The sequence below is a fragment of the Cavia porcellus genome, unplaced genomic scaffold (genome assembly GCF_034190915.1).
Source record: "Cavia porcellus strain 051 isolate PalLab524CR breed Dunkin Hartley unplaced genomic scaffold, mCavPor4.1 scaffold_9, whole genome shotgun sequence".
NCBI classification, from domain to species: domain Eukaryota; kingdom Metazoa; phylum Chordata; class Mammalia; order Rodentia; family Caviidae; genus Cavia; species Cavia porcellus.
The window spans coordinates 17,365,432-17,378,866 of record NW_026947492.1 but is presented as its reverse complement, the minus strand read 5'-3'; the positions used below and the strand labels follow the sequence as shown (position 1 = coordinate 17,378,866).

The 13,435-nt window shown below is 37.9% G+C and overlaps 1 pseudogene; it reads right to left on the bottom strand.

Moving 5' to 3' along the window:
• Window positions 1-3,614: 3,614 nt before the first annotated feature.
• On the bottom strand, window positions 3,615-4,525 carry LOC100717753 (olfactory receptor 8B3-like; annotated as a pseudogene).
• Window positions 4,526-13,435: the final 8,910 nt, after the last annotated feature.

The window sequence follows — 13,435 nt, the reverse complement described above, 5'->3', positions numbered from 1 at the left end:
GCCTTGGTTGCTTTCCGGTGCTTCTCTCCTTGGACTTCTTTAAGGCTAACTTTGTGCTGTGTAGTAGGTCTTTCCTCTGTGCATCTGTGTCCTGGCTATTAGCACACATTTCCTCTTCTTATTGAGTATCAGTTCTGCTGGATTAGTGCCCACCCTAACAGTGATGATGTAATCATCATTTTAAAAACTCCAGTAGCAGGCATTAGGAAATTAAGCACCTATACATGAGTTCACAGGAACCCTATTAAATTGTAACAACTACTACTGATCAGACATGGTGAAGAAAACAGTGAATCTCCTAGATATACTGATGCCATCACTGGTGAGAAAAGACATAGTGTTTATTACCAAAAAAGGAAAATCCCTGCTGACCATGGGTTAATCAGATAGTCATTTGATATTTAGAATTTCTATTATATACATAAGTGCATTTTCATAGAAAATCTACAAACCATCACATAAGGATCGAACAATTTACCCACCTTCAGATATGTGGCTTTGAATTTGTAAGCCATTACTTTCTATGGATCTCAAGAATGATATATGACCAAACTCCACTAACTTATAGAGCACTTTCTTTCATAGAATATAAAGTATTTTTACAAACAATCAATCAATTTATCTATAATCTTTTTTTATTAAGTGGAAAAAAGAAAAATAAAAAAGTGTAGAAATAATACAGAATTTCAAAAAAAAGCAATCATTTTAGCAATACATTTCCTGAATTTTTAAAAAATATATGCCCTCAGTTCTTTATTCTATATTTTTCTGTATAGATGTCAGTGCTATATTATACTTGAACTGATAAAGGATTTATAGAATTAAAGATAACTATTTGGATATGAATTAAAGACTAAACATATAAAAATACAGACACACACACATACAAGAATCTTAATAAAAAAGAATCTTGGATAGTAACATATAACGTTAAGCTAATTAACTCTATTCATATGTTGCCATGAATTCTCCTGACCGCTTTGCAAACACAGTGATATCAGCAGGCACGATCCAGTTTGAACAGTCATAAGCTATGACAAATGTATCATGACTAATATCAGGCCAACAATTGTGAGATGACATTAAATATTAGGTAAACACTCTGATGGATTAAGCAGTTGTCAACTTGTAACACACCTGAACTGAATCAGCACGGTTCTTGGTGTGAGGATTGTTGTCAAGAGCATAACTAGAAAACTGGTAAGGAAGATGGTGTGCTGTTGATTTTCCTGGAGAAGCCAGTCATGCTGGTCTTCCTGACATGAACTCAGCTATTCCCATCTTTGAGGAGCGTGTGTCCTATCTGTAGCTGAGGATGACCGTGGTATTCTTTGGGGTATGCTCTGGTCCTTTCCTAAGTGTTGCTTCCTGGCTCCAGTGAGGGTATCTCAGCCTGGTGATGTAGTCTTCATCCCACCAGTGCAAACTTTCCAGCTTCCACCACTAACCCTTGTGCCTTTCCAGTGCAGGTCCTTGATATGGGATTCTGTGAGACACTGTCATGGACTCTAGGTCTTTAGCTGGAATCATCGAGGACACTGATATGGGTCTAGGTCTTCAGCTGGACTCCTGCAGGACATTGCCATGGGATCCAGAATGTCAGCTGCAGTCTTTGGGTCTCTAGTGCACGGACAGATCTCTCTCAGTCTTCTGTATTTGACTCTTTAGGTGAATATCATAAAATATTCTTATAAATTATACGCCCTATATTAAATCTCTTTCCTTGTAAAACCAGATAATGGCAAATATTGAGTTCAGGAAAGTTACATGGAAAGAAATATATATCTTATAATTAATCTGTTACAAATTTTAGATAAATGAATTAAATAAAAATTGAAAAATCTGTATCATTTCACTTAATGTACACCACAGAAATTTTGGTATTTGATATCTAAAGCCAATGTGGAAAGAACATACATACAGAATTTTAGAGTCTAAAATCAAAACCAAATATATGGTTCTAGTTTCAGGAGTCATTCCACATTCCAAAGTCAAGATCAAGGGGACACTCACATTCTTCTCTACCTGGTTCAGTTGAGATTCTACAGTTTCATCTTTTCTAGGCATACAAAATTAGGACCACAAAAACAATCTTTCTTGCAAGATAAGGTATTATGATTTTATTTGAGGCCTGCTGAAGCATAGGTTTCATTACAAATTGCTTGTGGAACCCTTAACCTATTTCAATTAATAGATGAAATGGAAACAAAGCTTCAAAATAAAGGAGAGAAAAGAACACTCTGGCTTCCAGGGATAACTTTTCAGTGCTGTTTGTTGTTTCAATGTCATTCATTCTTTTCCCCTCTAAAGCCCTGATACTTACACTTGTTTCCTAATTCTTTTCCTATTAACCAAACTAATCCAATTCTCATCCTTTTGCTACATCACAAATACTGACATCTTCTGTGTCCTTTTTCATCAACATCATTACTTCCTCTTAAGCTCTGTGCTAATTCTTTGCTCTGCCTCACTTCTCAGTGAGGCAGACTTCTTAACATTGGTTAGATCTCAGCTCCCATCCCAACCATCTCAAGGAAGTCCATTATCATCTGTTATGAAATACAGTTACTCTCTGTATAATCACCTTAAATTAAGACTGCATAAATTTTGGATGTGTGCATTTATGCTTTATTGTTTGTTCATTATTTCTTTCTTCCACCTATCCACCTAAACTCTATCACTACCTAAGTGTAGACAATTAAGGCTTTGAGGTAGCAGACATGTATTTTGTCTTCACCACTACTACAGTTTTACACAGAAAAGAGAACCTGAATATTTTAATGTCTAAAACAGAATCCTCAGCCTATATTTGGTGACCAGGTAAACCAAACTATTTGTATTACACAAAACTCTAGGACAAAATGAGAGTGAAAATTTAAAGAGCTAGCTACTGAGCTGAAGGTGTTGAATTAAGATTATAGAGTATGCTTGAAGAACCAGTCAAATTCCAGTGTGCATAGTTCTTTAACATTTATAGCAAGCTGCTTACTAAAGAAGACATAGCCCAACTTTACACCCACATTCCTGGCTGAAGTCTAAAAGCTGCATATAAGGCAGCTTCCCTTTGTCCTGTCTGCTCTAAATATTTTACCTTCCTGACCTTAGGAACTATAATCAGAGAAAAATCTTCAGCCTCTCTTTACATTACACATTAGAGACTAAAGTATGAACAAAAATTAGAGTGTGTTGTTGAAAATCAAAGTACTCTCTGAAAACTAATGTTATTTAAACAGTCAACAGAGATTTACCAAATAAAAATTAAATTACCAAACTAAAGTACAAGAAAATACAGTGGCACAGTAATTTCAGATGTGAATTCTTTTAAGTTTCATAATAACCATTTCTAGATTTATTATTATGTACCACATTTCCACTTAATAACCTTACTAAGCAGGAGAATGACATACTGAACCATCACTTTACTCCTATTTAAAAGAATAAATATTATCTTACCTGTATTACTTAGATTTGTGAAAGGATTTATGTAAGTCTTCAATTTTCAATATTTTAAATAATTTTCATATTTTGATTATTTGCCATTCTCACCATAGTTTTATATAACATCAGTGCTAATTAATATGATATAGATAGCAAAAATGGTTTCTATTTATGTACTAGACCTTTTCTTTAAAATCTTTTTTCAGTGCAATATGGACATCCTTGTTCGTTAAACTATAGATGAAAGGATTCATCATTGGTCCCATAATGGTATAAAAAATGGAGGATATTTTATCTTGACCTAGAGCCTCAGCAGGAGAAGACATAAGGCACATGAATGCTGATGCTCCAAAGAAAAGAGAAACAGCAATGATGTGAGAGCCGCAAGTGTGGAAGGCTTTGGACCTGCCTTTTCTAGAATGGATAGAGAAAATATTGGATAGAATCAAATTATAACAAATAAGGATGGTAAGACTGGGGCCTATAACATTGACACCCACCACAATGAACACCACTGCCTCATTGATGGAGGTACTCGAGCAGGAGAGCCTCAGGAGAGGAGGGATGTCACACACATAATGATTGATGACATTGCTGTCACAGAAGGTGAGTCTCAGCATACACACTAGGTGGGCCATGGCTCCCACAAAGCCCACTGGCACATCCGATGAGACATGATGACCTTATAAAGCAGGGGCTTACAGATGGCCACATACCTGTCAGAGGCCATGGATGTCAATATATAACACTCATCTATTGCAAAGAAAGCAAAGAAAAAGAGCTGAGCCATGCACTCAGCATAAGGGATAATTTTTTGATTCATGAAACTCATCAGCATTCTAGGAGTTATGACTGAGGAGTAGCAGGGATCGATGAAGGAGAGGTGGAAGAGAAAGTAGTACATGGGAGTGTGCAGGTGAGGATTCAGACCTATGAGAACAGTCAAGCCCAGGTTCCCCAGCATGGAGACCACATAGATTCCCAAGAAGAGGAGGAAGAGAGGCATCTGGAGCTCTGGCTGATGTGTTAAACCCAGCAGGACAAACCCGGTCACTGAAGAGCCATTGTGCGAAGCCATTCTTCTGAGGAATATTTCTTTGAGAACAAGAGAAGAAGCACCCAGTGACACTAAAATGGGGCAGCTCCCAAACCAATTCCATTTTAATGAGAGCTGATTCAGGGAATAGGAGTGTGAGCTCGAGCCCATCCTTCTCTATGCCCTCGTTTTCTCCACTGTAGAACTAGACAGAAGGAGTGAGTAAAGATGAATATTAGCTAGACTGTAGGAGGCGATTTCGGAAGGAGGCATTTCAGGAAACAGGAACAGTGTTGGCCCTAGACCACTTCTGCCTCAGTGGTCCTTTTTACACCCCAGTCAGTGACGATCTCAGCACACAAGATTGAGGCAGTTCATGGGTTCACTGAACACAGCAGATAAAGTCTGCAAGAAGAATAGAAGAAGAGATAAAATTCAACACTCACCCTTTGCTGCCATGGCTTCAGGGGAGGCCTTCATTCTCCTCCTCTCTTCTCAGAGAGCTAAGTAGCTTTAATGAGTGTTACACGGTGCAGGATAAAGATATTTAATTTGTCATGATTGCTGTTGCTCACGACATAGTTTGACTGAGAGAGCCAGAACACAGCCCTGAGTTCCCCAGGCTGTGAGGTGAGAAGCCATGAGTTATTGATCATGATTTCTGGGCATGGATTTGCTCAAAACAACCTGTTTAGTGAAAGGCGTGGTAAGTAGCGTGTACCAGTCACAAAAGAGCCACCTTCTAGCAAGACCAAAGAGGTTTTTATGAGCGAAGAAAACCTAGGAACCTGATTCTATACTGGAAGTCTTATATTTCCAGGTATTTTCTCAAGAGATCAGCTAAATGAAATTACCTGTGCTGTGTTCACCAGCTAATTAATGATTCAATATTGGAAGCCTTATGTTTCATGATTTTTTTCTCAAGAGATCAGCTGAAAGAAATTAGTTGGGCTGTATTGGCCAGCTAACTAACGACAATGACATTGTTTTATCAAATTTATACCACTTTACATATACTTTGATTAACTACCAAATAAGAACATCTCCAATCAGTAAATAAACCTTGTCTTCTATTCATAATAGATCATCATTATTAATCATCACTAGCTGATATATGACACAATTGTTTGTTTGCATCTGTGTCTTCTCTCTGGATGTGTACACTTAATTTGAATCTAAGCTCCATGACACCAGGTGTTTGTATATTTTCTTCATTACTTTTTCTGTATCTACAAGAGCAATAAATGACTGCCAAAAAGTAAAACTAGACCTATGCCTATCACCATGTACTAAATTAAAAATCTAAATGGATCAAAGATCTGAATATTATAACAGACACACTAAATATATTGGAAGACAAATTGGGTAAAAACCTTGAAGTCATAAGGGTAGGTAGAGAATTAATGAACAGGAATCAAACCTCATGGGAGCTACTTCCCAGAATTAATGACTGGGATCAGGTGTTATTAAACAATTTCTGCATGTCCAAGGAAATCTCCAGTTTAGTGAAAAGAAAACACACAAGCTGGGAAAAATCTTAGTGAGCTGTCTCTTAAACAAAGACTTCTGTCTAAAACACACAAAGAATTAAAAAAAAAGGTCAGATCCCCAAAATTCAAAGATCCAATCCAAAAATGGGCACCTGAGATGAATATACACTTCTCAGATGAAGAAATACAAATGCAAAATAAATACATGAAAAAATGTTCATCATCATTACTGATTAGAGAAATACAAATTAATACCACACTGAGATTCCATCTCCCTCCTGAAAGAATGGCCAGGATCAAGAAGACTACCAATAAAAAATGCTAGAGAGGCTGTGGGGAAAAGGAACTCTCCTGCAGTGTTGGTGGGAGTGTAGACTGGTGCAACAATTGTGTATATTAGTCTGGAGATGTCTCAAAAGCTCGGATTGGAATTCCCATTTCTTGGAGCTACTCCACTTCTAAGTGTATTCCCAGAAGAAGTGAAAACATCATAACACAGTGACATATTTGCACCCAGGTTTATAGCAGCACAATTTGTAATAGTCAAATCTTTGAAACAACCTAAGTGTCCATCAACTGAGGAAAGGATAAAAAACATTGTGGTATTTTTGTACAATGGAGTACTATTCAGCTGTAAAGAATGATCACATTGAGATATTTATAAATAAATGGACACACCTTGAGGTCATACTCATAAGTGAAATAAATCAAATTCACATGCATACATACTGAATAGTTTCCATAGTGTAAGAAATGGTAAGAATATATAAAAGTATGTGGTAACCATGATTCCCCATCATATTGTTTTGATGCCTTATAATGTTGTCATTCATTAATTGAAATGTTTTTATTTTGGATTTTTTGATTTTATTGTCTGTGATGGTACGAACAGTTATTTTGAAGAAAACAAGACATTATTATTGCTAGCGCTAATTTAACATCAGCTTGTTTTGAAGTCCCATCAAGCTTTTGTTTCTCCATCTCCATTGATTTTATCATGTTTTATCTTATTGGATTTTATTGTATGTGACAGTATAAAAAATTTTATAGACAAGGGGATAATGTAGAAACCATTGTTCGTTTTCTGTTAGGTGGTTCTAAATACACTGTACTACTTTCATTCCCTGAATGGTTTTACACTGTCTTTTTATGTTTGATGCTATAGTATATCAACATATATTCAAATATTTCAAGGAAAGAGTCACTATGGTAACTACTGTTACGTCAGGTTTTCTTGTGGCAAACATTATGTTGCCTAAATTGTCTGATTCTGATCTGTGTTGTTTTATGTCCTCTTTTATCTTTATCTCCTTTTTTAAATAAAATATGCAATAAATGACATGTGGAGCAGATGCTCAATGATGTTATAAAGGGGAATGAATGAAGAGCATTTTCTCATTTTTTTCTATAACGTATACTAGAAAGTACAAACTCCCTCTGTTCCACTAATGAAAGCTTACTGTGACAATACTTCTATTTTTAGGTAAAAAAAAAATATGGAACAAAAGAACTTAGTAAAACATGTAGGGGACACTGCTATACTCTCAGATGCAGTCTGAGGGCAAGCTGTGTGAGAATTACTGACCTCCTTTGAAAAAATAACTATACAGTGTAAGTTTCCTCATCATTAAAATCACGGGGAACGTGTGCATCCTCTAGGATACGTTTAATGTCTCTCATCAGCAGCATACACAAGGCCCAGGAATAGGCTTGGATCAGTGCAGTGTAGGAAGTACACAAATGCCCAGGACTGCCCTGTGGGAGAATATTGGAAGCCACATAAGGTTTTTTATTCATTATTTTGGAGAGAATTGAATCTTCTGTGAATTAATATTGGTGTGGTGAGTGGCTCTGAGAAAGTCATATGCAGAAAGTCTATCCAGGGGAGATTCAGGAAAATGTATCACAAAGCAAATAGAAATAGGTCATGAAAAGCCCAGATTACTGCCTTGTGTGCTACTTCAGAGAAAACTCAGGAAAACTAAAAATATTAGTGAAATTTATACATTCCATTTTGAATAAGCATCTAAGCCAATAGGGAGATGTGTACATAATGCTAAGTGAAGCTCAGGAGAAAGGACAGAGGATGGAAAATCATTCAAATATCATTACCATGGGTATTTAATCAATAGGCTTGGTAACCTCCATGAGCGAAGATACAGGAAAAATAAAAAGCGAAGGAAAATGGTTTTGAAAACCTTAAAATATAGATTTGATACTTGAGCTAATAACAAGTCCTACAACCACTAAAATTAGTTCCAGTTTCTATTCTCAAATTTCCCCAAATTGCAAAGGGACAAAAAGTCCCTGAAGATAAATGTGAAACGTGTCCCACAAGACCAAATTCCTCAGTCACAGCAATGGTGAAGTCTCTGGTGATTAATACCTGTATTTTCTATGAAATACGGAGTATTTTGCTTAGGTAATGCAAGAGCATGAAGTGCTCCCCCGAAGGTCCCATTATATTGAATCACATTGCAAGAGCAATTTATGTCAAGTCCCAAGCCACAGCTCAGGATGAAGGTCATTTTCACATCCCATGCTGCCAGTGTCCGCAGGACAAATATGGAATCAACATAGAAGGACTCCAAGCTGTCCTCACCTTGCAAATCTTCCTCCTATTCTTCCTTGTTTTCTTTGCACGATGATCCCATTGCCCTAATTCATTTATAACCAAGCACGTGAACTGAGCATGATTCTCACCAACTGCACAACAGCATCTTTTCTCATTCGGAATCTCTAGGTCCAATGAGTTTGACTTTGTCAATGACAGAGAAAATTTAACTCAAATAGCTGTATGAGCAATAAATTTTCACAAGGATGCAGAAAATAAAAACAGACACATGACTAAATGAAATTTAGATCTGAAAGGTTATGTCACACTGAACTAATCTGCGACAAATACCCAAAAACTCTAGCTCAGGTATTTTAAATTTGAATGTATGTGTTTGCGATAAAATGAGAAAATTCAAACTCCAAGTACCAGACAATGAAAAGAAAGAGAAAATGCAATTCCATATATCTGGCCTGGGGACTGGGATCCCAACCACCACTTGTAAACATCTGCTGAGTAAATGTAAGGCAGCTCCCAGTGACTGCACCTTGAGAAGGGTCGGACCAGCGTCTGTAGCTTACTGAGTTATTTCACAGGTGTGCGGCTGTGGTAAAGCAGACAGATCAATATGGTCTGGTCTTAATAAAGATGCCTGGGCTTCAAAAAACTAAAAGAGTCAAGAAACCCTAGCAAATGAACAAGAAGTGGTAGAGGAAGCAGGTGGAAAAGGCAGGGAATCGAACCTCAGCTAAGTGTCAGATGACCTCAGAGGCAGCTATCTATGCAGGCCTTGGCTTCTGGGTCTTAAAATTAACGAAGACCTGCAGTTTTTGGTATGAATGAACGTTTAAAAACCCATATTTTGTGTAAAGAATGAAGATGTAAAAGCACAGGCACGGAATGCACACATTATGTAAACACATTATGTAACATTTTTAGCATATAGAACTGGACAGATTATTGTTAGGGACAGGCATGGAGAGCACAATTTTAAAAGTGCACTCAGTACTGAACACCAAGTAACAGTATTTGTCTCCAGCTCTGAGATGGGATAAGGGAAGGAGCCAGGTGAGAGAGAAAGAGAAAAGGAAAGGGAGGAAAGAAGAAAAATATAAAAGATCTTATTCTGAGCCTTGTTATTTATGATACAGAGCCTCTCTGTGCTGTCCAGGTTGATACCAAACTCTTGGACCCAGTGATCCTCCTGCTTCAGCCTCCTCTATAGCTGAAACTACAAGTGTATGCCATTGCATTTCTTAGTGTAATATTAATATGTAATTATTTTCCTTTCTAATCAGAAAGTACTATGCTTCTAAGAATTAAAGATGGTTAACTACAAGAAATTGGGAGCACCCAAGATTTCAGAATAAAGCTGGACAGAAATGCGTACCTTATATGTAAGGCAAAAAAGTTAGGCACCCCCTTCACTTTTTTTTTCTCCAGTTGTGGTAGATTTCAAACACTCCCACTGAAGACCAACTTGAGATGGTACATGTTAGGCAATAATTAATATGAAAAAACTGACCCCAAAATAAATTGAGAGTCTGTCCTAGGCCGGCCTCACTTCTGGTGAGATCCACGGGTGGTCTAAGGACAGATGAATGTTCAGGCCTCCACCAGAGCTGACACTAGCAGTGTGTGGAGTTCTGGTGCAGCAAAGCAGGACAACAAGGTGGCTGAGGACTCGACTTGTGCAAACTCCTTTTAGCTAAGTACCAGTTAGTAGACAAACACCAGTTAACCGTGATCTGTTCCTCTGCGCTTTCCCAAAAACACAATGTCCCTCAATTCCTGAATCTTGAAGGAAACAGCAGGTCACCTCCACTGCTCTCTGAAGCCACCAGCACCCCCCAATCAAGCAGTGCACCTAATAAGACACAAAGGCATCGTGCCTCCAGATCTCAGCTTGTCATTGAGGTGTGACCACTATGGTTCCCTTGTAACTTAAATACACCTCTTGTCTGTGTTTTACTCTGTCATTATTCCCTGAACTGGAGACCAGTGGTCCTGGGACAGGACACTGATAACTGGTGCCCATCATGGGGCATCATAGTCTGCTAGTGGAGGGCACTGTGAGTAATCACAGCTTGAGAGCAGAGACAAGGACAAAACATCACAATATGAACAACAGGGACAGCAGAAGAGTGAGGTGGGTGACTACTCACAGACTCCAGTAGGATTTCAACAGGGCTTAAAAATTAGGCAACATTATATGTTTATACTTACAAGTAGTTCTTTCATTTCATATACTTTCTTTTCCTTTTATAATTACAATATGTATTATACATTTTTTATCTTATTACTTGTTCAGTTTTTTATTATTTATTTTTTACCCTAGAGGGACCATATGGTATTTACAAATGTGAGTTTGATTTATTTCACTTGTGAGGATAATCTCAATTTGCCTCCATTCACCTATAAAAGACTCAAGATCATCCCTTTTTATAGCTGAATAATATTCTATTGTATAAAAATACCACTTTTTTCATTCATTCAGGGGTTGATGGGCATTTTGGTTTTTGATGTTACCTTGTGAGTCTTGAAGTTAATTTAATTAAAAAAATATTGAAATCTGGGCATTGAGTTTGGGACAGTGGTATATCTTTCTGGTAGAAGCTGTGTGATGGATGTAAGCAATTGTGTGTGACAGTTCTGCCCTCCCATGACTGGTAATGTAAAATGCTACCATTGGTCCTGCCTCTCGTAAGTCGGTTGTGGCCTGGGCTGTTGCACTGCCAATAATGTATGTTGAAGCAAGGGTTGTTCTCCCATCAGAAATGACGCTGATGTTCTCCCTGTTATGAGTCACCATGATCCTTCTTTCCCTTTTCACTCTATTTAGGCCACAAGCAAACTGAGAGCTACAACCCACACCGAGATTGGGTCTCCCCTCTTCAGTGAATCCATCATCCACCCTCAGAACTATGCTAAGCAAATCACTGGGCCAATCTAGTGTCACACAGCCAGGATCCAGCCACCTCCAAAAATCCCCACCCATGACTGCCTGAGACTTTGGGGAGGTGATCCAGATACAAACCAGGACACTTACCTCACTTCCACAAAGATTAGCAGATGCAACTTCTTATCTAGCTTTTTAGTTTTTAAAGAATTCATTTTGTTTTTTAAGAGTGCTATAATAGATATTTTACTATGACAAGTTAGCTCAACAACATGTGGGAAACAGGACAGGGTTTCCATCATGGGAAAGTCATTTGTGCACACCGGCATATTAGAAAAACAGTTACTTCTCACTCCACAATCTGCCAGAACTTCCCAAAGGAGTTTGTCACATTCCAGGACTGTAGAGAAGAAAGTCTGAGAGTCTGCAGGTAGATGCTCAGCAATTACTGCTTCTCAGTTCTGTCAGTACCAGTGAAGCTGGAGACTTCACTTGATTAAAAACCAAACTTTCTGCAAACATTCAAGGACATTTCAGTAGACTAAAACCCATCATGTGAAGGAAGATGGGAGAGAGTGAGGACGGGGCTGAGAGAAGGCTTGTCTCTGAGAACTTGCTTTGACAGTTGGCAGGGAGCTCCTTTCTGTAGAGGATCACAGTCTCCAGATTCGGCTTCACATTAAGAAGTCATGCCCAGTATTTGTCAAAATAGAACCCCACACAACAAACACTCTGCTGCCAATTTGGCAGAAGTTCTGACCTTCTGCCAATGAAATCACTAGGAATTCCTTTGGAGTAAGAGTTACAGCCCTTGAGCTCCCAGTTAGACCAAAACCATCAACATGCCTTTAGGGATTTCCTTGGATTCCTCTCTGTACCTTTCTGATCTCAAATCACAATATTCCAAAAGGCTTAGAGGTGTGGCCTTTCCCCATGCAGACAGCACAATGTGCTTCCTGAACACATCTAAGATCCCTCTGTAAACTGAAGACCTCATTTTCCTTAATGTCCAGCTCAGTGTTAGGATTTCTCTCTTACAAAATCTTTTCCTACCCTCTGTTCAAGGGAGTCTCACTCTGTGAAACATTTTTAATATTCATCCTTCAAAGGAACAATTCAGAAGCAAGAGATTTACATCAAATACACCTGTGTGCTCCTCCCAGCTCTACAGTTACTGAGGATAATGCTCAAGGCACATATATTCCCTAAGCCTCCCTGTTCTCCTTTGATAAATGGAAACTATTCTAACACAGGATATTAATTTTTAAATATCAGGAGAATAGCACTTAGAATCATACCTGTGACCAAGAATAGATTTGTTGTTGCATGTTTTTCTTTGCAATATGCTTTGATCCTATTTGAAACCCTGTCAGATCCACTTGGTGATGCTAAATAACTTCTTGTTGAGTTAAGATACTTAATAATTTCAGAGCAAGAAGCTAGAAAAATCATACCAAAAGATGAAAATGAGTCTAGGTATCTATGGTAACACCCTCCCCCTATTTGGTTTGATTCAAGCCTAGTTTTGTAGGCCTCCAGGCAGAATTTTTGAGGGAATCACATCCAGCAGAAGCAGATACCACTTGGTCCTAGAATGAATGATCCCTTCCCTGGCACAAGTAAGTAGAAATATGAAATTGAAAAATCCTAAAAGCTTGTTGCTCTATTCATCATTTTTTTTATTGAGTAGAAAAAATAAGTAGAATGATGATCTGAAGTAATAACTCAGTCTTTTAGTTTCAGGATCCCTTTATGTCCAAGAAATAAATGAGAAACTTCTAAGAGCTAGTTTCTCTAGGTTTGATTGAGCTACATTTCTGTCTCTCCAAAATTGTAATAAAAATTTTAAAATATTTATTTTAAATGTAGCAGTGGACAGTCATGGTCCTGCATACCTGTAATCCTAGGACTCAGAAGGCTGAGACAGGAAGATCTCTGCAAGTTTGGTGCCAGCCTGTACTGCAAAGAAAGACTCTATTTCCAAAAATAAACTAAAAGGAAAAAAAAGCAAAATACAA